Genomic DNA, 14,471 nt, shown 5'->3' with positions numbered 1-14,471 from the left:
CGCCCGTATAATCGAAACATCATATTCAGTTTACCATTTGTCTTACACATTTTAAAAGTAGACCGATTATTTTACCCATATTGCACAGGTCGACAAAACAGTGTAAAATAAATGTCCCGATGTAATTACAACTTCATTTCCTCAATTTCTTTTATTTTGCTGAATTTTAAGGACGCAGTAAACAGTGGTAAATTAGTTTTTGAAGTTAATTTTGTGGAAAGGGATAACCCCCTGCTTGGACAAGTCCGGGGTTAACTTAACAAACCATTGATCATTAACATGCACAATAGCAGGCCGAGACAATCTGACGCAAAAAATAAATCCGCCATATTACAATGTTAAGCTAAATGCATATTTGTAAAGAGTAATGTTCATCAGTAACAATGGCAACAACAACAACAATAATAATAATAATAATAATCATAATAATAATAAAACAGGGACCAAAAATCTTTTTAAAGAACGGAAATACATGTTAAGCAGGACCCATAATAATACAAAGGTGACTTGCACAAAGGTAGAACCATTTTCTTCATCTCTGATTTTGACACTTCCCCACATAATTTTGTCCAAAAAAAAAAAATAGTAAGACAACTTCAGTATACATGCCCAAGTGCAAGTAATTAGAAATTATGGTTTAACTTGCGTGGGAATCAAATAAAAGTGTTTCCTCATTGCACTGTGGCAAATGGCCTATTGTCGACGTACTTCATAATAATTCTATATTCCCATAAATCTCCATAGGAATCAAAGCACAAGATTTTCACAACATTATAGGCTTTGTAACGATAATTCAATGAGCACAATTTATTTTCAGATCAGCTAAAATATCTAGGGTGTCAATATAGAGGCCAACGTACGGAGTGTCGGCGCGCGGGTAGCCTAATATAGGCTACAACATTCAAAGATACAGGCCACGTTAACTTTAACGACCAGCACGTGGATTCAGGCTGCATTTTGCTCCCTCCATAAATCTGAACCAGAATATGTTGTACTAATTTGTCCATACGAAACCTCCTCTTTTATTAACCTTTAAATGCCTTCAAAACGTGGCTGAGCCAACTTGAGCTGTGGAAAATCCATTGATCCTGCCATAAATCTAATACAACTGCCACAAAATCAATCAATGCTTTCCACAAGTCCCGGAGAGCAGATCGGCAGGGCGCAACTGACAGTGATTTATCATGATGGTGTATTATATATGGTGCAAGTGGGACAGCCAATCTAACCACAATAGCGCGTTAAAAAATAGGCGTTTTCTTAGACTTTCAATATTTTTAGATTCAAAGTTTTTCGTGAGGGTCACTGATCGCCAAGTACATGATGATGCCCCTGAAAAATAATACTACTAGCTTCAATAGCCTAGCATGCTCAAGGTCAAACACAAAGAACCATATATAGATAAACGCAACACTCGAGTAGTAAAATAGTGAAACGCATTTATTTATCAAATATGGGAAGTCATGAGAGGTACAAGAACAAAAAAGGACGGTATTACACCCATTAACTGGCGACGGTTATCAGATTTCTGAAAGTGTTAAAAATAGACTAGGCCTAAAAAGAAATAGGCTAACAATGGCTATAATGAATTTATCGATGACAATGTATTTGTAGCACATGTTGCCAGTGGAACGGACTATTAATAGCAGTGAGTCAACTACCAAGCATGAAAATAACCCGTTGTGATCGTGGTGTTTTTTTAACCACATCGATTTTGATCAAACGTTTCAAAGCGTTCATATAAAACTGCTGCAAATGTTTGCTTTCTTCTGTAATGTCTATTCACATTTTAGCAGCGCGAGATAAGGACTGGTTTTTAAAACAGGCTTCTATCGTAACTGGCATTTTCAAAAAATAAATAAATAAAGATCGGAAACTCAAATTGAAAAACCATTTATTGTTGGTCGCACATTTTGTAAGTGCCAGTTGACTGTAGCTTGCAGGTATTTGCGATGAACTGTAGATAGCTAACAGACGAAGCAGAAGGCAACATCCACTAGTCGTTTTTCCTGATACTGGGAAACACCTTTAAAGTGTGGCAAAGCAACGCGGGCAAACAAGGAAACTACAAGCAAAAAAAAACAGAAGGTTTTCGTCTGTTTTAAATTATGATATATAACGAATTGTGTATGTTCAAATAACTGTTCTTACTGCAGCCGAAACCGACAAGTTCTCATTTTCTAGGGGGATTATATATATATCGTCTCGCTCCCTGTATTAGGCCTATGTGTTTGGTATGCCTATAAGGGACAGACCAACATATCAAATCGAATAAAATGTTGCTTTCAGTGGAATCAAAGCACCTACATGCAGTTTTGCCAGGAGCGAGTTTTTTTTATCATTTTGTGAGTGGCGTTAAAACTGAGGCGTTAAAACAAATTTCTGAGGATATTATTTACTGGCGATATAATTACATCCACGCACTACATACCAGTGTCAAATAATGCAATTCCAGCTCCACTGACATCGCTCCAAACAATTCATTCGAATCTGATAAAATGAAACATTTAAAATGGTGATTTATCACAGCGTTTTCAAAGTCGACAAATAAAACATAAATAAAAGTGCAAATTCGTGGGGTCGCATGTTTTTACTTCAACACTGAAAACGAATTTTACCATTTGTCATCCACGTGTGGAACAGAATTTTAAAAAGGAAAGTTTGATCTCCATAGCATCTGGCTCTGAAATAACACGTTCCATGTGTTTCCATTCTGGGACCCCAAAATAAAATGAATTCTCCCCCAAAAAAGCTTTTGCTGCACTACATGCACACGAAAATGTTAGGGCTCATGCTCTTCTAATAATAATAATAATATGAATAATAATAATAATTATTATTATACATGTACACGCTTCTGATACAACTGCATGCTAATTTCAAGTAAATATGCAACAAAAAAAGCTTGGAATGCGTTGCGCCTATTAAGAAGCCATTTTTTTCATGTAGGCTGATTCACAAATAATTAATTCCTGTATCCCACGCAGATCAACACCAACATCAAAGTCCGTTAGCATAAACTTCATGATTGGAATACCCCAGAACTACTACATAACTTTTTTTTTATTAGGCTTTTAGTGCATATATACACTATACAAATACCCTGAACTAAAAATGTAAACCTCCAAAATCATAGGCCCATAATGAAAAATGCAAGCTCTGCCATTGACATGACAGGCAGCGTAAAAAGCTTGACATATAAATGTTTAAACAAGAGTGCGTTCAGTGAACTATACTGTAAAAGTGAGCAGTGACAAAATATTTCGGATTCATAGTAGGACAGGGCAAACTCGTTAAATATTTTCCATAAAGCTACAACTGCCACTAACACCAGTACCATACATATATAAACAACTTTATTAATAATATTAATAATAATAATAATAATAATAATAATAATAATAATAATAACAACAACAAATCTTACGATTAATTCAATAAACTGCAAAATGTGGACCACATTATGCAGTTTATTGCATTAACGATACGAGGATAATGAGGAACCATTTTGACCGGAGATTTTTGCTCATTAAAATGAATGAATTGTGACAACAGAAAACAAAAGTGTTATGGCCAAAATGAATCTGACATCAGTGCGTCTTTTCCCTCATTCAGAATAGGTGAGCGACTTGAAAACCTTCAATGCAACCACATTTTTCCACGTTAATTTATTTGTTGAAAGTAAAGGACAAACTGCAAAGCGATTAGATTTAATCTGGGTCTACGTTCTTTACAGAGCTATGAAGGTGGTTTGGAAGGGCTTGGAATGTAAAATTAAACGAGACAGTATCGGGTTTCCTTTAACTTTAATTAAAACACAAGGCCATAAACGAATCGGGGCTTTCTGCGCTCTTGGGCTGCATAATTTATTGAAACTCATGACGAACCATAAGTATTTAAATAAGGTTTAACGACAGTCTGTCGTACAGATGTTATTGAACAGTTTAAGTTTTATTCAACAAATGTGTAATCCCTTGACAACAGTACGCAAACCCGCTCGTTTCAAATCACATTGAGCCCACGAGCAGGACACCGTACAAGCACAAGAGTGCTATATTCTTCCATATAAAGGACTCAGAGACTATATAAACATATGCTTTTTTCTTAGTTAATCAGCTATAAGACAAAACATGGCTGCACGCTGTAAGTAAGGAGTGCTTTGCATGATGGTAGAAACAATGGTGATGGGCCAAACCACAACAGAAACTATTTTAAAATAAACACACAGCCTTGCACGGGTGAGTTTTCGTAAAATTCCACAAACTTGCTCAGGCCCCTAAAGGGATAGTTCGTTTTCTGGAGTTTTTCCGGCTATTATTTCAGTTTTATCGTATGTGTTTGATCAGCCCAGACAGAATTCCTGCACAATTTAAGATATTTTAAAGATCAATAGAAATTTCTTCCATACTTACAGTGATGTGTATCGGGGTATTCATAGTTCGTGATGGTCTAAAGCAAGAGAATACACTTCCAAGTAGCACAAACAGCTTGCAGGCCTACATCGATGTTAGGCCTATGTGTCCCGAAGTTATACACATAAGCATTTTAATTTTATTATAAACAGAGAGTTGAAAAATTCTGTTTTAATATTGCGCTTGTACTTCTTTATTTCCCCCCTTCTCCGTTGTCAAGCAGCACAAGCTCTTCACTCCCAAAGACCGGTGTACTGACGTTGATACAGGAAGCCGTGAGACAATTAGGCTCCACTGAGCACAGGTCGCATGGCCATAAAAAATATGTCAGACCAAAAATTAGATTAAACTAAGGTTGAGGTGAGAACTTGGCCTGGGAAACTGACTTTTTCCGCAGACGCCGTACATTCGCTTTATCCGGCTAAAATAATGGAGTCGGCTAAAGGTGAATATTACTTGATGTGGCTCTGTATTACGCAGGAAGGGGACTACAACTTGATTCGCATCTTCTGTGCTGCTGTGCTGTGTAACCTCCCTTGGACTCACAGAGCGACACATTTAAAGTTTAAATGTCATGCCCGCTTGAGTCGACCACAACGTCAAAAGCGGTTCTTCTCTATGACCGAAAAACAATATCGCAAAGTCCGTGCCCAAGAAATATCTTTGTATTTATAACCAAAAACTCATCAACCAGGGGCACTGTTCAATTACTGAAGAGCAATGTGTTTGAATAACGACGCCTGTTTCAACTTTCTGCAGCCAAGGCCAGGCTAATAATTGTGTATTTATTATGAACCTGACGATATAGACCTATCTGTATGGGTTTAAGAGGCAGGAGGTTTAAAACCATTTGAAATATCATGGAATAATAAACCGAAAAGTTGACAGTGGCCTAAAATAAATAAAATAATTAAAATGTGTCTGTAAAAAAATGGGAACAGCATAATCGCCCTGCATCTGCCCACATTGCCACAGGTAGACTCAGTCTACCCCGACATAGCCGCACCAACTTGTGTCAGCTGTAGGGTATCATGCCGGCATTCCTCCTTGTCCCCTCCTCTCGTTTTATACACGTTCACGCACTGTAAACCGGGTAGACCACAGTCTGCTAACTCTGACATTCCACAATTAACAGAATATCAAATGACATTCTCTTTTTTTTCTGGAAATATTTTTGTACAGCATAGCCTAATAATAGCAAATGTTTGTCATAATAAAAAAAACTTTACCAACGGCAAGTAGGCCCACGGCTGTATGTTTAAATAAGAGAATGCACCAATTTGTAATGCAAGATGGAGTCTAGTATAAAGAGCAGGTCCAAATCACACACACCAAAAAAACCTTTTTTTTGCAAAATATCAAAGCTTAAGCAGCTGAAATACAGCAAAACAAGAAATGCAATGAATTAATTTGAGCAAAAATTCGGAACATGGTTCAGGGGGTAGTGCTAACATTTCACATGGGGGAACAGTTTCTGATCAGCATGTTTGTGTGCATACGCCATTGTGACAGACAGTATACAGTATGTGCATGCGTGCGTGTGCGTAGGCATTATGGAATATCCAATGGCATTGCAGGCGCATCCAATGCCATTGGATACTGTCTCAGAGAATGGCCTGGGCTCTGTCTTCATTAAAGCTTAAGGTTATACTGGTATTCAAGGAGTTTACATTATATATTTCAAATAGAAAGCTTATTTTTCAGCAGCAGAGAGGAATCTGTCTGAATTTGGAAACACAATTTCCATATTCAAAACCTGTAAAATATGAATGAAGCAAACAGTTTCATACTCTCTACAAAAGAGAACTATGTGACATTCAGCCAGTGGGTAGGTGTCCAGGTCACACCTTGTTTGGAACACATGAAAAGCAGTTATTTTCTTGAAAAACAAGGCCTTGCCAGTGTTTAAAGTTTAGCCACCTGCATTTTCTCACCATATTGTTGTATATTATTTGCATTATTTTAAATCCAAAGAGAATTTGCCATTTGTGCCACACATTACAAACCCTCAACAGCTGTTTGTGGAAGTGGGTAACCAAACATATGCTGCGTATTTTCGATGAGATATCACACCATTTCAGTGTAGGCAGTGTCCAGCCAGATGTGCCAGATGTGGCTACATAAGGCCATACACCCCAACACTCAAATGAGCAACACTTAGACTTATTAGGAATATTACATTTTAAATAAACTGCCACATTACTCATCTGCTAATTTTTGTCTGACATCCTTAGCAGAAAAACTCCATCGGGGCATTCTGAGTTATTACTTCAATCAGCCTCCAGCAGGTACACTGAAATTCCTGAAGTCATCAGAGTCTTTGCTTTATTTCCCACTAAGACCTTGCAGCCCTTTGAAGATAATGCCCAGTGCTGCTTTGGGAGATTTCTGTGTTGACTTGAACTTGCCACTGACCCTTGTATTACATCTCAGAGTCTACTCACGTTGAAGAAGCTTTACTAGTTTAAAAAAATAAAAAATAAATAAATAAACCAAAGCAAACCAACAATATAATGGCCAAGAATGTAGAACAATATCCCTTATTGACTGATCTGATTACTCTCTGAAAGGGAAAAGGGAAGTTGTGGTTTTTCTCTCGCATAGGTCTTCCTAATTAAGCGCTCAGTGACACTGAACTATCTAGAAGCCAGCATGCATGGTTAGATGAACAACAGCACTGATACAAAAACGGGCTGTAATACAAGTGATAAAGTCTTCCATTGTAAAAAGTAAATTATGCAATAAACATTATTTGTTAGTGTCAAACTGAAGGAAAATAGTTATACAATACAGACGAACCCCTTTTATTTCCCCTTGACAATGCAAAACTCGCAACCTCTAAGCTGGTTGTCAGAAGGGTAGGTACAAAAACCAAAAGCAAGTCATTATGAAGCATTACAAAGCTTTATGAAACATAACAGTATGCAATGATGGGGCAGGCTTAAGTAGCTAACTTTTAAAAGAACAGTAAAAGGTAAAAAAAAAAAAACATGGTTGATGGATTAATCCCATCCATGGTAAATCAGTAAATGACTGATGACTGTACAAAGAAAAAAATATATTATATCTGACATGAAGCCGTTCAGGATTGTAAATGAAAGGGTTTCTTCTGATTTTAAACTGCTGAATTGAGAACAACATTACACTTGTCAGCAACTGTTACTAGGAAACCACACCGGCTTGCAAAATTTTACATTGCATTATTAATTTGCTTAGCAGATGCTCTTATCCAATGCTACTAGCACAGCATACCTCTTTAAATGCTATCCATTTCAACAGATGGATTTTCAATAAAGCAATTTAAAATGAATCCTCACCTGGGATTTGAATTAACTTGAGGTAAGATCCCAAATTCCCAAACCACTACTTTGTTATGCACAATGTCATACGTGACAGAAAACAAAGACAGCTACCTTAAAATAAGAATTCCAGAGCCCCCAGCTGATCGGAATAGGACAGAGTGCATCACCAGAAACGGTCATGCATACGGTAGCCAATGCCAGAGAATAATCACCAATGAACTCTGACGTTGGGTACCATATCCATGACAGTCTGTGATGACAGACAGGTCTTTGTGAACTCCCCAGATTCTGACTGGTCCTTTAGCAGTGAGCTAAATTAGCCATTGAACTCATTGGAGGACCCTCCCTCCTCATTAATACAAGTCGGATGTATTCCACCGTTTTGTGCTTTCAAAGAAGTGCCCCGCCAAGCAACAGGGAGTTCCTGAGTCAACAAGAGGTGACTGGTTTGTGTAACCTTGTTCTGTGCATGTCCCGTACAAATACACCAGCAGTCAGCGGTGTGGTGTTTGGTTTAGGTTGAGTTTTGGATGATTGAGGAGGTCCGTACGCGATGCTTGACGCACAGGGTGCAAACTGCAGGTGTTTGTTGCGTGTGTGTGGCTGTTTTCATAAATCCTGCCTCACTACATGGGCCTGCCTCATGTACTGCATGATTTTTTTAAAACAAAAATGAGCATGTCAAAACCAAGGCCATTCATCTCATAAGCACACCAACTGCTAAGAAACAACAAATAGTCTAAGCCAACAGCAGTCAAACCTTACAGCTGTCAGACGTTAATAATTCTTTCAGGAAGTAGATTTGGTTTATGTTGATACTCAGCATACAGACCAGTTCCATCCATGCTTACCTACATGACAAATATGGTCTAATCCCATAACTGATGTGTGGTGAAGCCCTCGATTCTAGTTCATACTAATGTAATTCAATTAATAAATACAACTATTAATGACACGCTGAACTCACTTAAGAATTGGAAACCCCAATGTTAAGTCACTTAATAGGGGGGTGAGACACCACATGGGACAGTCTACCTGTATACCTCTAGTCTACCTGTATGCCATAGAGTCTACCTGTAGATCTGCTGGAGCAATACAACACCACTCATCCATGAGGAAGTCAGTCAACTCATGCAGAGTTCATAGATGTGGAAAATGCCATCTCAGATATCAGTGCCGTGCCCTTTCAGTATCTGTAACATGGCAGCCTATGCTGGGCACCTAGACACACTAAGGCAATGGCCAACACATTGAGACTTTGTGCAGCAGCATGCAACACAATATTACACATTTAGTGCCAAAGCATGTGACACAGTGAGGTCACTTGTTCAGGCATGGGCTCCTCCCCTTTTGGACTTAGACCAAAGCTGTTAATAACAGTAAAAGTACACTTGGAAGCACTGTTCCATATTGGAATGTCGAACGATTTGCTTCACTGAAACATTCTTTTTCGGAATGCAATGTGAATTTGAACATGAGACGTGTTTGTGTGTGCATGTTTGTGTCTGTTGCATCTCTGTTTGGTTCACGTGCAATGAACAAATCTGAGCCATTATTTTATCAAAGTGGTTTGTCTAAATGCTGTGTGGACAAAGCCTTTCTGTATGATCCTGAGAGCTTTTGTGTTTCTTGTGCATGAGCAGCAAAAGTAAGCCATAGAACAATATATTGATTGAGACAACCCACCCAACCAAACCCATTCAAAAGAACATCTCATCACCTATTAAACAAACACTCCTATCGAGAGTGACATACAATGTAGGTGGACACAAGGGCATTCTTCTGATTTATATGGTATTTCATGTAATCATTAGAAAAAAAGACAGAATAAAGACTGGGAAAAGACTTTCCCCTGAGACAGTCTTCTATACACTGAAAACAGAGCACGCAAGCAGTGAGTGTGTGTTCTTGACCTCTGCATCAAACTCCGGCCTGAGAAACCACAGGAGGATTTCTGCCTGTGCCCAGCTCAGGAAAAACATTCCAAAAACATTCCAAAAACTAACAAAGGGATGAGCCTCTGGGTCAGACAGGGCCGTAGCAAAAAGCCAATGGCCCAGATCAGGTTAGAACAACACACGGCCCTCGAGCAATGAACCACTGGCCCAGACTAGGTAAGAACCACACTTGGGCCTCATTCAATGAGCCAATGGCTCAGACTCGGTCAGAACCACACTCAGACCTTGAGCAATGATCGACTGGCCTGGACTGGGTCAGAACCACACACAGACCTTGGGCATCAAGCCAACGGCCCAGACCAGGTCAGAACCACACATGGCCCTCATGCAACAAGCTATCAGCCCATATTGGACCAGAAGCACACACTAGCTTTGAGCAGTGAGCTACTGACCCTGACTGGGTCTGAATCACACATGGTCCTCAAGCATGCCGCCGCTTCAGTCTTGGGACAGTCAAGCAAAGTTTATGTTCATCCCCTTTGTGAACTTCAGCTGATGCCACTGAGGAAAAGTAATTCCAAGGTTAACTCTAGTTCTTGAACAAGCCCTGATGGCTTGTCTTTTTGCTTTGCTGTATCTGGGCCATTGCAGTGACTATCTAGCTAGCAACAAACACTCCACTGAGATCCAATCTCAAAACACAGGCTCTTTCAAAAAGAGTGCAACAGGTAATGGTGCACAAATTCAGGGAAAGTGCATAAAGCCAGATATTGTCAGAGCATCATAGATATACCGTGGTTATACCATACCATGGTTATTTTGCAATATTTTCAAGGTAAAAATCCTGCATAGTATGCCTTTGGCTTTTAGCCTGGCCTTGCTTTGGTTATGATGAATTTGTCTCCAAGCTGCGGGAATGCCATGTCAAATATCTTGCCTTTTTCACAGAGTTTGAAGGTGGGCTGCATTCAAACACACAGGACGAGGGGTTTCCAGTATCTGCTCGTTGTTTAGAGGGCTCTTTGGTGTCTGGTTTCCAACCCGAGTGGATGTCCTGGTTGTCTATATTCACCCATCATTAGCTTAACACAGTTATTTCATCTTAACTGTAATCTGATTTCAGTCACCTTAACACAAGCAGAAGCTAATATAAAACAGGCTGACCCTGCGGCCAATGATGGGGGAGCAAAGGTGCCATTTTAGCAAGTTATTTACAAGGGCTGTCTCGTCTTACCGAATTTGCATAGGATTTGGTGCCCCCATTTACATCTAGGTCAATCTGCCCAACTGTGTGATATGGCCACTGCTTGCCTCATACATAAAGCCAAACCTTCATCAAAAGGAGAATGCATTGCAAAAGTGTGGGTGAAGGTGTAAAGCACTTATTCATAAGAACGCTCCACACGCCAGATTTAATTGTGAGTATGCCAGTGCCAGAGTGAACTTTGGGTGGTAGTCCCACAGAGCATTGTACATTAGCTATAGTGCCAATTTTTACTCAGCAGAAATATTGCAAATATGCAAGTGCTACTGTAAGCAACTTGGAAGCTAAGCCTGCAAACTGTGATGGGAGTGTTACACTGACATTACAGTAATGGGCATGTTACAGTTAAGACTGTTAAAAATTCGGAAAGAAAGGAAAATGAGGGGAAAAAAGTTCATTTAAAAAGGATAGCAAGTCTCAAAGAGTATTCTACTCCTCAATTAGGAACTACGCAGACATCATTATCCCAGTGCTGCTTATATAACTAATTTCAAATGGACTAGAGCTTCAAAAAACTCTGAGACTTCACCTGTTGAAGGAAGTGGATAGCTTCAACTCCCATTGCTAAACAAAAAAAAAAAGAAGAAAAAGACTTGAGATTTAAGTTTCAGGATTACAGGATGTTGTAACAAGCTTCCCCCTCGGTTCCAGATGATTGTAATTGCGCAATCACAGAGCTGACTCTTTCCCCGCCTGCTTAGGCACGCGGTGCTACTAACTCCGCCGATGTATCTGTGAATGTGTTAACGGAGGCCAACGCCTTAGTTTTAACAGGATTGGTTACAGTGCTGCATGTTCCAGATCTCAACTCATTCTGCCCACAATCACCAGTGTAGCGTCAGACAGGCCATTTGTTACTTTGTATTTGAAAAGCAGTTGGGTGTCTATCTGCACATAGGGGTTTCTATATTTTTAATCACATACACACACGCACACGCACACACACACACACACACACAGACATACCCACACAAACAGACACACACACACACAACCTCTGCTCTTGGGTAGATGGAAAACTCACCGGGGCTCCAGGACCTGTGAGAAATACCGAAGTGTCACGTGGGAGCAGATTTATCAGCAGCCGCGGCTTTGAGGAAATGCTCTCATAGTTTCCCACTGCATTCGCATTCTTCCACCGGCCGCAGGAGTAAATCTTCTGCTCCCCGAGCTGTCTGCCCTCTCTGCATCCACAAAGGCACCTATCGGTCTTCTTAAAAGGGGGGAAAAGAAAAAAGACAACGCTGTGTTGTTTTATCTGCCGCAGGTACCTCACAATCCTCGTAAATGTTGCCTGATGCTGATATTTTTAAGGTGGTATTGGATATTAGACCAATTCCTATTCACAGCTGTTTATTAATCTTGAACTCAAGCTTACAAATGTTTACAGCAACCATAGTTTCATTTTAATTGTGTATGTATTATATTTTCAGATCCTTTTTTTATTTCAGTATTTCTTAGTGTTAAGAACATTGTTTCAAGTGTGTTGCACTTATGCTTGATTCAAATTAGTTCTTTCAACTTTGTACTTAACATCTATAGTGCCATTTTCTCTGCTTTGGTTTTTGGGGTTAGCCTATTTTTTGTTGCTGTAATTACATTTACATTTTAAGTTTATTACTTTGGCCAAAAGCACCTGCCAAATGAATACTTGGAATGTAATAGTTTGTGTGAGAATTGAGAGAACATCATCCCATTACCTTGGGCAGACCTCATGCTATGACCACCACAGAGGACTCAAACCTGCAGGACTGGTGCTTTTCAGAAAGGTGTTTCAGTTGCTTTCAGACCGGCCCAGCCCCAGCATCACTTGTATGAAGGGGCGACATGACATTTCATTTAGAGGGGAGGGCGGTGGACTTGATTTCACAACGACTAAGGTTTGTGACTGCTGAAAATGAGCGCAATTAAAATTTGCTTTAGAACTGGTGTATTATTATACTGCAGGTACCTTATGTTTGGAAAGGAATAGTCTGGAACATTTCATGCAGAAGAAAGGAATGGTACCCTTTAGCCTGTGCTACCCAGCCAAGTTCAGACTCCTCCACACACCAAACCTCCAGAGCCAGGAAAACAGCTCTGCTGCCTTCAACACCTCATCTCGTACATCTGCCTTCTCACCAAAAATGTGCTCTGGTTTTGAGTCGGTCGTACACTCCGGTTTTAAAAATGCCCTGTCAGAGAAAGCCTGCTAATAATCTCCACACACAAAAAAACACATCTTGTAGCATCATGCTCAGAATCTGCAATAAAAATGATCGAACTGTGTCAGGGTCTCATAGTGAAATCTGGCCGTGGCAGAGTCCGTATCTGAGCCTGCCAGTCATGGAGTCTGCACACCTCCTACACTGAACTGCGCGTCTCCTGTCTGCACAGCTGTCAGTCTGCCAGTCGAATCCTGCGTAACTGTGATGACAGAGTGAAAAAGGTACACATTTTTGCCAGCCTTCTGATGGGCTGAACATTTATTAGCATTTTTACATACAACAATGTAAAAGGCTAATAAATGCCTCAAGGTGAAGCAAACTCTCTTTAAGTAAATTTAGTTCCCTGCATCAAGTATAAATAAACAAAAAAGGAAAAAAGAGACAATGCAATATAATGTTATGTATGTATTTTTAATTGCCCAGTGTTTCCTAGTATTTTTTCCTCTTGTGGAGTATTTGGTTATCGACCCTTCACAGGGCCTCTGTGGTAGCTAATTTATAGTGTTTCTTTTAGTTGCTTCTCCCTGACCCCTCCGATCACATTCCGTTAAAAAGCAGAGGGGACGCCCTGCCGCTTAACAGCCAGTTAAATTACACTTTGATGTTTCTCGCTTTTCGGCGGTGATGAAACCCGCTGCCTCTAGAGAGGATCTGACCCTCGCTAACGTGAGGAGACTGGTGCTGACATCTCACAATCCAGGAACAACACGGGTTCTTACACCAGATCGTTCACGGCTTTCTAAAAAAAGCACCCCATGTCCACAGCGTCAAAAATGACCCATTTCCGACCCTAAATAAATATTTTTCATGTAGAAACAACCTGTCACTCATCAATAAATTGGTGAATAACTATTCCTACTTCACAGTCCAGGAACGTCATGTCTTCAGTCTACACCACTTTTTTTTTGCTGTAATAGGTGTGTGGTGGTTAACATTGATTATGCAGGGTCAAAAAAGAAAGAATCAAACAAACAAATCAATTCTTGCACCCGGATGGTATAGGCTACATTTACAAAAATATAAAAAAAGGCCAATGATGAACATTTTCTGTTGGTAGGGTCACTCCAGGAAAAGCAATCCAATGTCATGCTTAAAAATTAAGTTTTGGGGTTTTTGACTGCTGTTAAGTTCAGAAAGAGACATTTTTGACCCCAAGGACAACAAGAAGGTTAAAATTTGATACTCAGAGGAATTAATTGTAAAATGTTCACTGCACAATAAAAATGTCAAAAGTTAATTAACTTGTTGTTGGACATTTTACTGTGTTAATTCCAGTCAGTGCTTGAATTTCACAGATTTGTGCTCTATATCAGAGCTGAATTGACAGTAAATGTTTTGCTGTGAGAAATATCAACAATTCAATTCTGTTGGTTTGACATTAACCAACA

At 39.6% G+C, this 14,471-nt stretch overlaps 1 protein-coding gene and 1 long non-coding RNA gene across 5 annotated transcripts in view; one reads left to right on the top strand and one right to left on the bottom strand.

The window, feature by feature from the left end:
* Nucleotides 1-14,471, top strand: part of LOC135255587 (homeobox protein aristaless-like 4) — a 33,722-nt gene that overhangs the window by 1,688 nt on the left and 17,563 nt on the right. The gene's annotated exons all lie outside the window — the stretch shown is intronic.
* The window catches only part of LOC135255588 (uncharacterized), a 63,968-nt gene that overhangs the window by 37,549 nt on the left and 11,948 nt on the right, over nt 1-14,471 (bottom strand). For all 4 annotated transcript variants that reach the window (XR_010330199.1, XR_010330202.1, XR_010330200.1 and 1 more), the window contains exon 2: nt 11,901-12,089. This is a non-coding gene — a long non-coding RNA (uncharacterized LOC135255588). The remainder of the gene's footprint in view (nt 1-11,900; nt 12,090-14,471) is intronic.

This window comes from Anguilla rostrata, chromosome 5 (genome assembly GCF_018555375.3).
Source record: "Anguilla rostrata isolate EN2019 chromosome 5, ASM1855537v3, whole genome shotgun sequence".
In the NCBI taxonomy this organism is placed as follows: domain Eukaryota; kingdom Metazoa; phylum Chordata; class Actinopteri; order Anguilliformes; family Anguillidae; genus Anguilla; species Anguilla rostrata.
The sequence above is the reverse complement of the archived record's forward strand: the minus strand, read 5'-3'. Positions and strand labels throughout refer to the sequence as shown.